Source organism: Rattus norvegicus, chromosome 12 (assembly GCF_021556685.1).
Source record: "Rattus norvegicus strain SHRSP/BbbUtx chromosome 12, alternate assembly SHRSP_T2T, whole genome shotgun sequence".
Taxonomy (NCBI): Eukaryota; Metazoa; Chordata; class Mammalia; order Rodentia; family Muridae; genus Rattus; species Rattus norvegicus.
In genome coordinates, this window is record NC_141545.1 from 24,325,660 (window position 1) to 24,337,222 (window position 11,563).

Consider the following 11,563-nt stretch of genomic DNA (forward strand, 5'->3'; position numbering starts at 1 on the left):
GCATGTAAAGAGTAAAATTATCAATTTTGTCTGAAAAATTTGTATATGTAATAGGCCAAATATCAGTATTTTGTAATAACCAATTAACTGTTGTTTGGAATAAGATATGTTTCACCAGGTTTCTTTTTAAAATACTGCCATGACTGTAGCCTACAATTCTGTATTAACACAACTGAAGCTTTATCTCCAATGTGGATAACAAAGACCTAAGTCCTCTGGCAAGGTGAAGTACTTAGCCAATTAACATATCCTTAGAAGCTTAAAATTAGTTTTAAATATTCTTTTCTGGAGTAATGTAACAGCTACTCCCCAAATATTAAAGCTCATTTTGAGAGCAGAAGTTTGTAGTAAAAATTTTCATATACACTGAAGGATTTAAAGTTCTAACTTCTTACATTGAAGAAGCAACAAAATTACATAATACAAGTCTGTTAGCCATTCCTAATGATATCACATTATGGGCTCTCTAAAATTATAAGCAAGCTCACGAAATGAAAACTCACAATCAATCCTCTAAATCTATCTTGAAATGGCAGTTGGAGTAAACAAACTGGCTGTAGTGCTCTCACAAGTTCCAAAACCTCATCAATCCTTTGTAAATCCTGTAATAATCTCTACCTGTTTGATTTTTCTTAATTATAAATAAGTTTGAGTTAGTCAATGTAACACTGGCAATCCTTAATCACAATCTTTAAGTTCTCCTTGTAACACCAGAGCACAACCACAACTTTGGAAAGTCACCTGAGTTCTGAGTATGTGACGAGGCAGCTGTTCTTGGGGCAGTGGAATTAGCATCAAAATACAGATAACTTTAAGGCAAACCACAACTTTGGAAAGCAAAACTCAACTTCTAACAACCTAGTCTCCAAAATATAGTCTCCAGAGTCTGTCCTTCATGCTACAAAGTTTGCCAATTCTTACATTTGAATGCACGATGGTGCAGTCTCCAATACCTCAACAAAGAGACATTGTCCTAAATTCTTTTAGAAGCCTGGTTTCTAGAATAAGAATTTCATAAAAATATTATCTCAATTTAGACCTGTTTCCCTAGGTTGGCTTATGCCACTTATTGTCTAGAATGACTCCATCCAAATTACCAGCTTTATGTCAACTTTCTGTTACCAATATTATACCTTTTTAACCGTATCCAATAACTTAAAAGCCAACAATCCATGACCCAGGCAAGTAGAGCATATGTATACATTTAAAACTAATGAGAAACTAAATTGAAGTGGCTACACATATCTTTAATATTTAGACCAAGCACCATTTTTACCTTTTTAGCTATGATTTTAAGAGAAGCACCTTGCCACCTGTTGAGTCAAATAATAAGTCAGGGATTTTTCTAAGAGAAACAGCTATCAGCTCTTGTACCAAAGAAGCTGAGGAGCTGCTGGCGCCTTTAAGATCAGCTCATGTAGACGCTCACCCCCGGGCAGCTTCTCCAGCTGACCTATGCTCCTAGCTACAGGTGCAGGGCTCTAAAGGCCGATTGAAACTGCTTTTTATTCATCTGTTCTTTTTTGAAACGAGTTAAAACCAAATCAAGATGTGAACGATTGACAGATAAAGTTTTTACCATTTTTTTCCTTTGAACATGAAACATAAAACATTTAAGCAACAAGAAACAAAAACCACAGACATAAACTGACATACAGGGACAGCTTGGTGCACCAAGGCCAGACAATAGACAAAGAGGGAAAAAACCCGATGGTGTCAGCAGAGAGGTAGGATTTCCCCTTTCCCACCACTTCCACGGTGACTATCCACTCGAGTGGAGTTGATATGGACAATGGATTGTCTCAATTCCTGGACTAGTCCATCAACGTGTTGAAACCAAATTCCTGTAAGATACTGAGATATATTACGGGATATCTGAGCAGCACAACTGACATTCACAAATAGTATGGAAGTGAAACACAGTCCTGAATATTTTTACTCTCAACCCAATTACATTAACTCCATCAAGCTGTGCATGGGCATTGAGATGTCCTTTTGTTTGATTCTCCTGAATAAATTTTCAGGTGTTCTACCTCTATCAAATCTGATCAATATGACTCTGTGAAGCTCTTCTTCATAGCGAGCTGCCTCATCTTCTAAATTCTCCTCCTCAGAGGAGCCCAGCTCGTCTGTCTCTGAGCTATCAAGCTCTGAAGCCTTTAATTCCTTTACCGGATAAAGACTTCTCCTTTTCAAGACTTTTTTCTCCTTTCTCTGTTTCATCTCTCCCGGGGCATTTTTTTCCCAAACTCTCGCTTCCGCAGATCTGAAGTCTTTGGAAGGGACTGTCTGCTTATATTTATCTTTTCTCCTTGAGCTCTTTAATTTTTTATCCCACTCTGTTTCTGACATGGTGTCTTGTAACTTCCCTAGTACTCTCTGTCCCGCCATCACAGTTGGGCGGCATTTCCCATCTTCTAGGCGCGACCTCTGACGGTGCCTAGAGGCAGCCACGAAACCAAAAACCAAAAGAGAAAGCACGAAGGCTGCTAAAACGATAATAAAAACTTCCGCTGCATCTTCTAGCGGGTGAGAGAAGTGGAACAGATCAAGACCAAGCATGTCTCTCAGAGCCTACCTTAATAACTACAGTTCTGGATTCCCTCTGTGGACGAAGGATCCCCCTCTCTTGGCGCCTGGCGATGGTGTGGCATTTTTTCCCAGGTTCTCGGCATCAGATGTCGTGCGCCCAATGTCCCTCCAGCAGGAAACGCACGAGCGGACACATGAATCCTTCTGTAGCCAAAATGTTTATTATTTCTTAAAGAGAGGGGCAGGGCGCCAGCATGGCACGGCTTATATACACCCTAGCGCTGCGCATCCACACCTGAATGGTCGCTTACCCATGATCTCATTAGGCACGCCCCGGAGTGGGCAAAGACCTGGCACGAAGGCACTCTTGCACATGCGCACACAGTTAACTTCCTGAAAGGAAGTCGGCTGGCGTGGCAGAGGCCAGTGCCATCTTGTAATGGCGAAAGCTATCCTGGCTTTCCACGTGGGGCGCAGTGGAAGCCAGCGCCATCTTGTGGTGGCGAATATTATTGCGGCCCTCTACAGCTTGGTTAAAGTCACACAGAGGTACTTTATATTATTTGGGTCTATTATGAAGGGTGTCATTTCCCTAATTCCTTTCTCGGCTTGTTTCTCTTTTGTGTAGAGGAAGGCTACTGATTTATTTGACTTAATTTTATACCCAGCCACTTTGCTGAAGTTGTTTATCAGCTTTAGTAGTTCTCTGGTGGAACTTTTGGGATCACTTAAATATACTATCATATCATCTGCAAATAGTGATATTTTGACTTCTGCTTTTCTGATCTGTAACCCCTTGACCTCCTTTTGTTGTCTGATTGCTCTCGCTAGAACTTCAAGAACTATATTGAATAAGTAGGGAGAGAGTGGGCAGCCTTGTCTAGTCCCTGATTTTAGTGGGATTGCTTCAAGTTTCTCTCCATTTAGTTTAATGTTAGCAACTGTTTTGCTGTATATGGCTTTTATTATGTTTAGGTATGGGCCTTGAATTCCTATTCTTTCCAGGACTTTTATTATGAAGGGGTGTTGAATTTTGTCAAATGCTTTCTCAGCATCTAATGAAATGATCATGTGGTTCTGTTCTTTCAGTTTGTTTATATAATGGATCATGTTGATGGTTTTCCGTATATTAAACCATTCCTGCATGCCTGGGATGAAGCCTACTTGATCATGGTGGATGATTGTTTTGATGTGCTCTTGGATTCGGTTTGCCAGAATTTTATTGAGTATTTTTGCGTCGATATTCATAAGGGAAATTGGTCTGAAGTTCTCTTTCTTTGTTGGGTCTTGGTGTGTTTTTGGTATAAGAGTAATTGTGGCTTCATAGAAGGAATTCGGTAGTGCTCCATCTGTTTCAATTTTGTGTAATAGTTTGGATAGTATTGTTTTGAGGTCTTCTATGAAGGTCTGAAAGAATTCTGCACTAAACCTGTCTGGACCTGGGCTCTTTTTGGTTGGGAGACCTTTAATGACTGCTTCTATTTCCTTAGGAATTATGGGGTTGTTTAACTGGTTTATCTGTTCCTGATTTAACTTCGGTACCTGGTATCTGTCTAGGAAATTGTCCATTTCCTGCAGATTTTCAAATTTTGTTGAATATAGGCTTTTATAGTAAGATCTGATGATTTTTTGAATTTCCTCTGAATCTGTAGTTATGTCTCCCTTTTCATTTCTGATTTTGTTAATTTGGACACACTCTCTGTGTCCTCTTGTTAGTCTAGCTAAGGGTTTATCTATCTGGTCACTCGATTTTTGACAAAGGATCCAAAACCATCCGATGGAAAAAAGATAGCATTTTCAGCAAACGGTGCTGGTTCAACTGGAGGTCAGCATGTAGAGGAATGCAGATAGATCCATGCTTATCACCGTGTACAAAGCTTATGTCCAAGTGGATCAAGGACCTCCACATCAAACCAGATACACTCAAACTAATAGAAGAAAAAGTGGGGAAGTATCTCGAACACATAAGCACTGGAAAAAATTTCCTGAACAAAACACCAATGGCTTATGCTCTAAGATCAAGAATCGACAAATGGGATCTCATAAAACTGCAAAGCTTCTGTAAGGCAAAGGACACTGTGGTTAGGACAAAACGGCAGCCAACAGACTGGGAAAAGATATTTACCAATCCTACAACAGATAGAGACCTTATATCCAAAATATACAAAGAACTCAAGAAGTTGGACCGCAGGGAGACAAATAACCCTATTAAAAATGGAGTTCAGAGCTAAACAATGAATTCACAGCTGAGAAATGCTGAATGGCTGAGAAACAGCTAAAGAAATGTTCAACATCTTTAGTCATAAGGGAAATGCAAATCAAAACAACCCTGAGATTTCACCTCACACCAGTGAGAATGGCTAAGATCAAAAACTCAGGTGACAGCAGATGCTGGCGAGGATGCAGAGAAAGAGGTACACTTCTCCATTGTTGGTGGGATTGCAGACTGGTACAACCATTCTGGAAATCAGTCTGGAGGTTCCTCAGAAAATTGGACATTGAACTACCTGAGGACCCAGCTATACCTCTCTTGGGCATATACCCAAAAGATTCCCCAACATATAAGAAAGACACATGTTCCACTATATTCATAGTGGTCTTATTTATAATAGCCAGAAGCTGCAAAGAAGCGAGATGCCCTTCAACAGAGGAATGGATACAGAAAATGTGGTACATCTACACAATGGAATATTACTCAGCTATCAAAAACAATGACTTTATGAATTCATAGGCAAATGGATGGAACTGGAAAATATCATCCTGACTGAGGTAACCCAATCAGAGGAAAACACTCATGGTATGCACTCATTGATAAGTGGCTATTAGCCCAAATGCTTGAATTACCCTAGATGCACAGAAAACATGAAACTCAAGAGGGATGACCAACATTAGAATGCTTCACTCCTTCTTTAAAAGGGGAACAAGTATACCCTTGGCAGGGAATAGAGAGGCAAAGATTAAAACAGACACAGAAGGAACACCCCTTCAGAACCTGCCCAACATGTGGCCCATACATATACAGCTACCACACTAGATAAGATGGATGAAACAAAGATGTGCAGGATGACAGGAACCGGATGTAGATCTCTCATGAGGGACACAGTCAGAATACAGCAAATACATAGGCAAATGCCAGCAGCAATCCACTGAACTGAGAACGGGACCCCCATTGAAGGAATCAGAGAAAGGACTGGAAGAGCTTGAAAGGGTTCGAGACCCCATATGAAAAACAATGCCAACCAACCAGAGACTCCAGGGACTAAGCCACTACCCAAAGACTATACATGGACTGACCATGGGCTCCAACCTCATAGGTAGCAATGGATAGCCTAGTAAGAGCACCATGGAAGGGGAAGCACTTGGTCCTGCCAAGACTGAACCCCCAGTGAACATGATTGTTAGGGGGAGGGTGGTAATAGGGGGAGGATTGGGAGGGGAAACCTATATAGAAGGGGAGGGGGAAGGGGAGGGGTTCGGGTGATGTTGGACCAGAAACCGGGAAGGGGGATAACAATCGAAATGTAAATAAGAAATACTCAAGTTAATAAAGATAAAAAAATAAATATGGTCTTCACTAGTTTTGTCCACTCACCTGTAACGTTTGTGATTTCATTTGTCTTTAAAGTTAGTTTAAGAAATAGCTGTAAAACTTGCTGTTTTTGTTTAGTATTAATAACATGCATACCTTTTAGTACTGAGAAGTAGGCCTTGGACAATAACTTAGGAATGTCGTGTTTGTGGATGATGTATTCTCTCTCTCAGTAGTACTTATTTGCCTGTATCTATTCATGTAGGGTTGGGGTTTGTGAGATTTGTCCTTTTCTCTTTGTGCTACCAATTAATGTTGTCATTGTGAATATCTTCTTTTAGGCAGCCATATTGTTGAGATTTCATATATCATTTCAACAAAGGGGAATAAAGCCTTAGATACTGACACAGAGAGACAATTGTCAAGGTAGACAGGCATGCATTTCTCACAGTGGACTTGAGGAGCTCAGATCCTAGTACAAGCATCAGACACCCAAGAGCCACATCAAACTCCAGGTCCAGGGATGAAATTCCTCTGGCCTCGGAATGCATGTACATTCATGTAATTCCCCTTACACTTGTACACACACACACACACACACACACACACACACACACACACACACAAACACACACACCCTTATTACATATAATAATATAATAATCAGGCATAGATTTATAACATGGAATAAATAAAAAGTCATGATTGGTTAAGCATTCATTGTCATATGAAATTACATATATCTTCTATAACTTCTACTCAGAAACTTTCATTTTAGAGCAGATATATTTCAGGTATTCACTACTAACACAGGACGTGTGATTACATGATGAAAATGAAAGTCATCCAGAAGTAGAGCAGCAATGTTTTCAATCAGCTCACTCAGATTAATGTGAAGGAAAACACTGTCATTTGCCATGTGTCCATAGGAACACTTCTTTCCTTCACAGATTCCCCCTACATTGGCACCTCACATTTTGGGGACATATGGAACAATTAATGAACAACCATTTGTTTTACATCCGATGTATGTGTATTGTCTAAACAGGGATTTACATAGTATGTTACCTGACTTCGATGTTGATAAATTATTTAAAAAAATTCTTCTGTGGATCCTGTATAGTACATAGCAATTTCCTCTGAAATTCTCCTCTGAGCTAGGAACCCAAATGTTCAATAATTTTTCACACATAACATTTTATAGATCCTCTTGGAGTTTTCCATGATGAGCTCCTATCATAATCCCTTTTCTGCCTTTCCATTTTTTCTCTTCCTTGTGAATCACCCTCCCCAAACCAAACAGGTTGTCCCTATCCTCACTGGAGCATGATCAAACCCTCAGTGGCCTGACTGTTAAATATGACTGTGTCCTTCCACTGCCATACCTTTAACAGAAGTAATCAATTGAGGAGAGCCGCTTCTCATTAGTTTCATCACCGTCCCCCTTTTAATAATTATCTTCTGTAGATTCTTGCCTAGTCTACTATATTTTAGAGGTTTTTAAAAATTTATATTTACTTTCAAAATTCACTTCACATCATTATCACAGCCCCTCTTCCTCCTCTCTTCTCAGTCCCACACTTACAGAAATGTCCCCCATTTCCCCCTCCTCTTCTTCTCAGACGTACCTCCCCATTCTATGCCATATGGTCTCACCAGGACTATGCACATCTTCTTCCATTGAACCATAATTAAGCAGTTGAAGTTGGGTGAAGGAGATCCAATGGCAGAGAAAACAGACAGTGATAACCCATCCTTCATTTGTTATGGAACCCACATGACTACCAGGCTTCACATTTGCTACAATATGTGTAGGGGTTATAGGTCCAACTTCTGTATATTCACCAGTGGGTGGCCACGGTCCTGTGTGTTCCTATGGCCCCATATTTGTTGAATCTGTGGACACTTTTGACCCCTCTGACTTGTTGACTTCTATCCCCCAATCTTCCCAATGAGTCTCCAGGCTCTGCTTGTTGTTTGACTTTGGGTCCCTTGTATCTTCCTCCATCTGTCGATGGATGAAATATCTGAGTAAACAGCTGTGCTAGGTTCCTGTCTGCAAGTAAGTAGAATATCATTGATAGTGCCAAAGTTTGGCTATCACATAGGATGGGACTGAAGTTGGTATAGTCGTTTGCTGGGTGGTCTCTCAGTCACAGTTCCATCTTTTTCTTCACACAGGTTGTAGAGAAGACAAATTTACATTTGAAGATACTGTGGGTTGGTTGATGTCCCTCTCCCTCCCCTAAAAGTCCATCCTAACTACAGGAGGTGGCCAGTTCAGGCTCTTTATCCCTTTCTGGTAGCAATCTAAGATAAGGTCATCTACATAGATTCCCAGTATCCTCTCCCATCTGAGGCCTTCATCAAGTCACTAGAGAACCCCAGGTTTCTTTTCTTGGAGGGAGGCTTTGAGGTATAGGGATTGTCACAGATGCCTTCCAGGTTTCTCCCTTTGAACTCATCTATGTCTCATCAATATCACTGTAAAAGTATCTTCCTTACAATTCAAAATCAGCAGCAGCACTAATCATGCATTTCCGTAGGGTTTCTCATTGAAGTAGAGATCATGAACATGACACCTGCTACAGCAGGAGCTCTGACACAGACAAGGCCCTAAACCCTTAGGCAGCAGTGAAGTCTGCCCACATCAATATGTCACAATGCAGCCAAATGGATTTAAGTGCAGCTTCAAGCAGAATCATAATTTAGGAACATCTGCACAGCTTTTAGTGGTAACATGGGACATAAGAAAACAACACATGATCTGGTTGCAGTAAGGTCATAGAACAAGATATGACCTTGGAAACTCTGGCATGAATATCACCACAGATATGGCTTCACTAACAGCACAGACTACTCTGCTAAATACATCCCCTGGTGGCAGCAGGATTTACATACTTTGGCAAACCTTTAAGTGGCAGCCTAGGCCAAAGGCTCCTGAATGAACTCTGGTGAGAATTCACACCATGGCCATCAACAAAGATCCAGCTACAGTAGGTCCTTTAAACTAGACATGGTCCTTACTGGCAGTAAGTAACCAGACATCACCATAAACTCTGGTGGGAGCAGAGGGGACTCACGCTAATATGGCCCTTGATGTCTGGGGGTCAGCATGGCCTATAAATGTATCTTTGGCTGAAGTACAGACCACATATATCTACATGACCAATTGTTGCATCATTTTCCACACATACATGCCAATTCCCAGCAGAGTTTGACTGATTGAGTTCTAGGCAGTCTCTGGCCTGGCTGTTTGGCCCCGCTGTTCTTGCTTACATCAGGTCCTAGGTGTTTTCTTGGTAGAAGCACAGAGACATAGAGTAGCCAACATATTCAGTGGGAAAATTTCAGATTTTAGTGTATGACCATGTCATCTAGGGTCAAAGAATGATTGTTGACCTGGAAGGAGAACTCAAAATACAAATCTAAATTCAGTGATACACACATTGTTCAAAGCATAGGGCAATGATTAAAAAATAAAAAAAAACAGCACTGACTCCATCTGGCCATAATCTTCTGATACACATCTCTACCTGCAATCTCAGATTCCACTCTCCAGGCCATAGCTCAGCCTGTATCCTGGGAGGCCTGCTGTCAACTAGTTCAGAGGAGATACCCAAGTTCTAATCCCATGCTATATGATCCCAGAGCAAGCCCAGCAGGCAGAAAGACTACCTGATTTCACTCTGTTCTGTATCTTCTTGTCCACACCTCTACTAGATATCTAGGATCTACATTTTTTAGCCAAGAATGACCTTGACTTCCTACATATCCCGTCTCGGATCCACAGTAACTAGCCTGAGAGGTGTATGTGTGTCATCATACCTCTTTGCCTCCTGCAAAGCATAGAACCTTGGGTTCTGTGCATGTCAGGCAAGTAAGCACTTGGCCAAGGAACCACATCTTCAACCTCACTGTCGTTCATGAGGATGCCCTCCTCCAGACTTCCTTCACTCTCTGCCATCTCTGGGTAAAGGTCACCTTGTTGTTAACTTACCCAAGAAGGGGCTGGGACTGACAATATTGTCTTATGTCAGATGCTGAACCTAAGCATTTTTACACAATAGGCTCTGGTGGGTTCTCCAGGATCCCATCTTGCCTCTTGTGGCTTTCCACACTGTGATTACCTGCTGGCTCTTTAAACCCAAGTAATGGACTCTGTCCTAGTGCCTAGTTCTGGACTCAGTAGAGCCAGAACCTAGCAGATGAAACCTGACCAGGAGCCTGTGGGTGACCATGAGAGGCAGAGGACATTATCCAGAGTCATTTTTCTCTGTGTTCCATTTGAGTCCCCAGGAATCACACCCAGGTCATTGGGCTAGGCATCAGGCTCCATTTTCTAGTAAGCTATCTCACTGGCACACACTACTGTTTATTCATTAATATGTAATTTGAAATATTTTCCTCAAATAAATTTAGAAGATGTTATGACCATGAATTATCACCTTGAGCAATACCACTCATTTTTTTTTCGATAAAATAGATATTTTTTTATTAACTTGAGTATTTCTTATATACATTTCGAGTGTTATTCCCTTTCCCAGTTTCCGGGCAAACATCCCCCTAATCCCTCCCCCTCCCCTTCTGTATGGGTGTTCCCCTCCCCATCCTCCCCCCCATTGCCGCCCTCCCCCCAACAATCTAGTTTACTGGGGGTTCAGTCTTAGCAGGACCAAGGGCTTTCCCTTCCACTGGTGCTCTTACTAGGCTATTCATTGCTACCTATGAGGTCAGAGTCCAGGGTCAGTCCATGTATGGTCTTTAGGTAGTGGCTTAGTCCCTGGAAGCTCTGTTTGCTTGGCATTGTTGTACATATGGGGTCTCGAGCCCCTTCAAGCTCTTCCAGTTCTTTCTCTGATTCCTTCAACAGGGGTCCTATTCTCAGTTCAGTGGTTTGCTGCTGGCATTCGCCTCTGTATTTGCTGTATTCTGGTTGTGTCTCTCAGGAGCGATCTACATCCGGCTCCTGTCTGCCTGCACTTCTTTGCTTCATCCATCTTGTCTAATTGGATGGCTGTATATGTATGGGCCACATGTGGGGCAGGCTCTGAATGGGTGTTCCTTCTGTGTCTGTTTTAATCTTTGCCTCTCTATTCCCTGCCAAGGGTATTCTTCTTCCCCTTTTAAAGAAGGAGTGAAGCATTCACATTTTGATCATCCGTCTTGAGTTTCATTTGTTCTAGGCATCTAGGGTAATTCAAGCATTTGGGCTAATAGCCACTTATCAATGAGTGCATACCATGTGTGTTTTTCTGTGATCGAGTTACCTCACTCAGGTTGATATTTTCCAGTTCCAACCCTTTGCCTACGAATTTCATAAAGTCGTTGTTTTTGATAGCTGAGTAATATTCCATTGTGTAGATGTGCCACATTCTGTATCCATTCCTCTGTTGAAGGGCATCTGGGTTCTTTCCAGCATCTGGCTATTATAAATAAGGCTGCTATGAACATAGTGGAGCACGTGTCTTTTTTATATGTTGGGGCATCTTTTGGGTATAT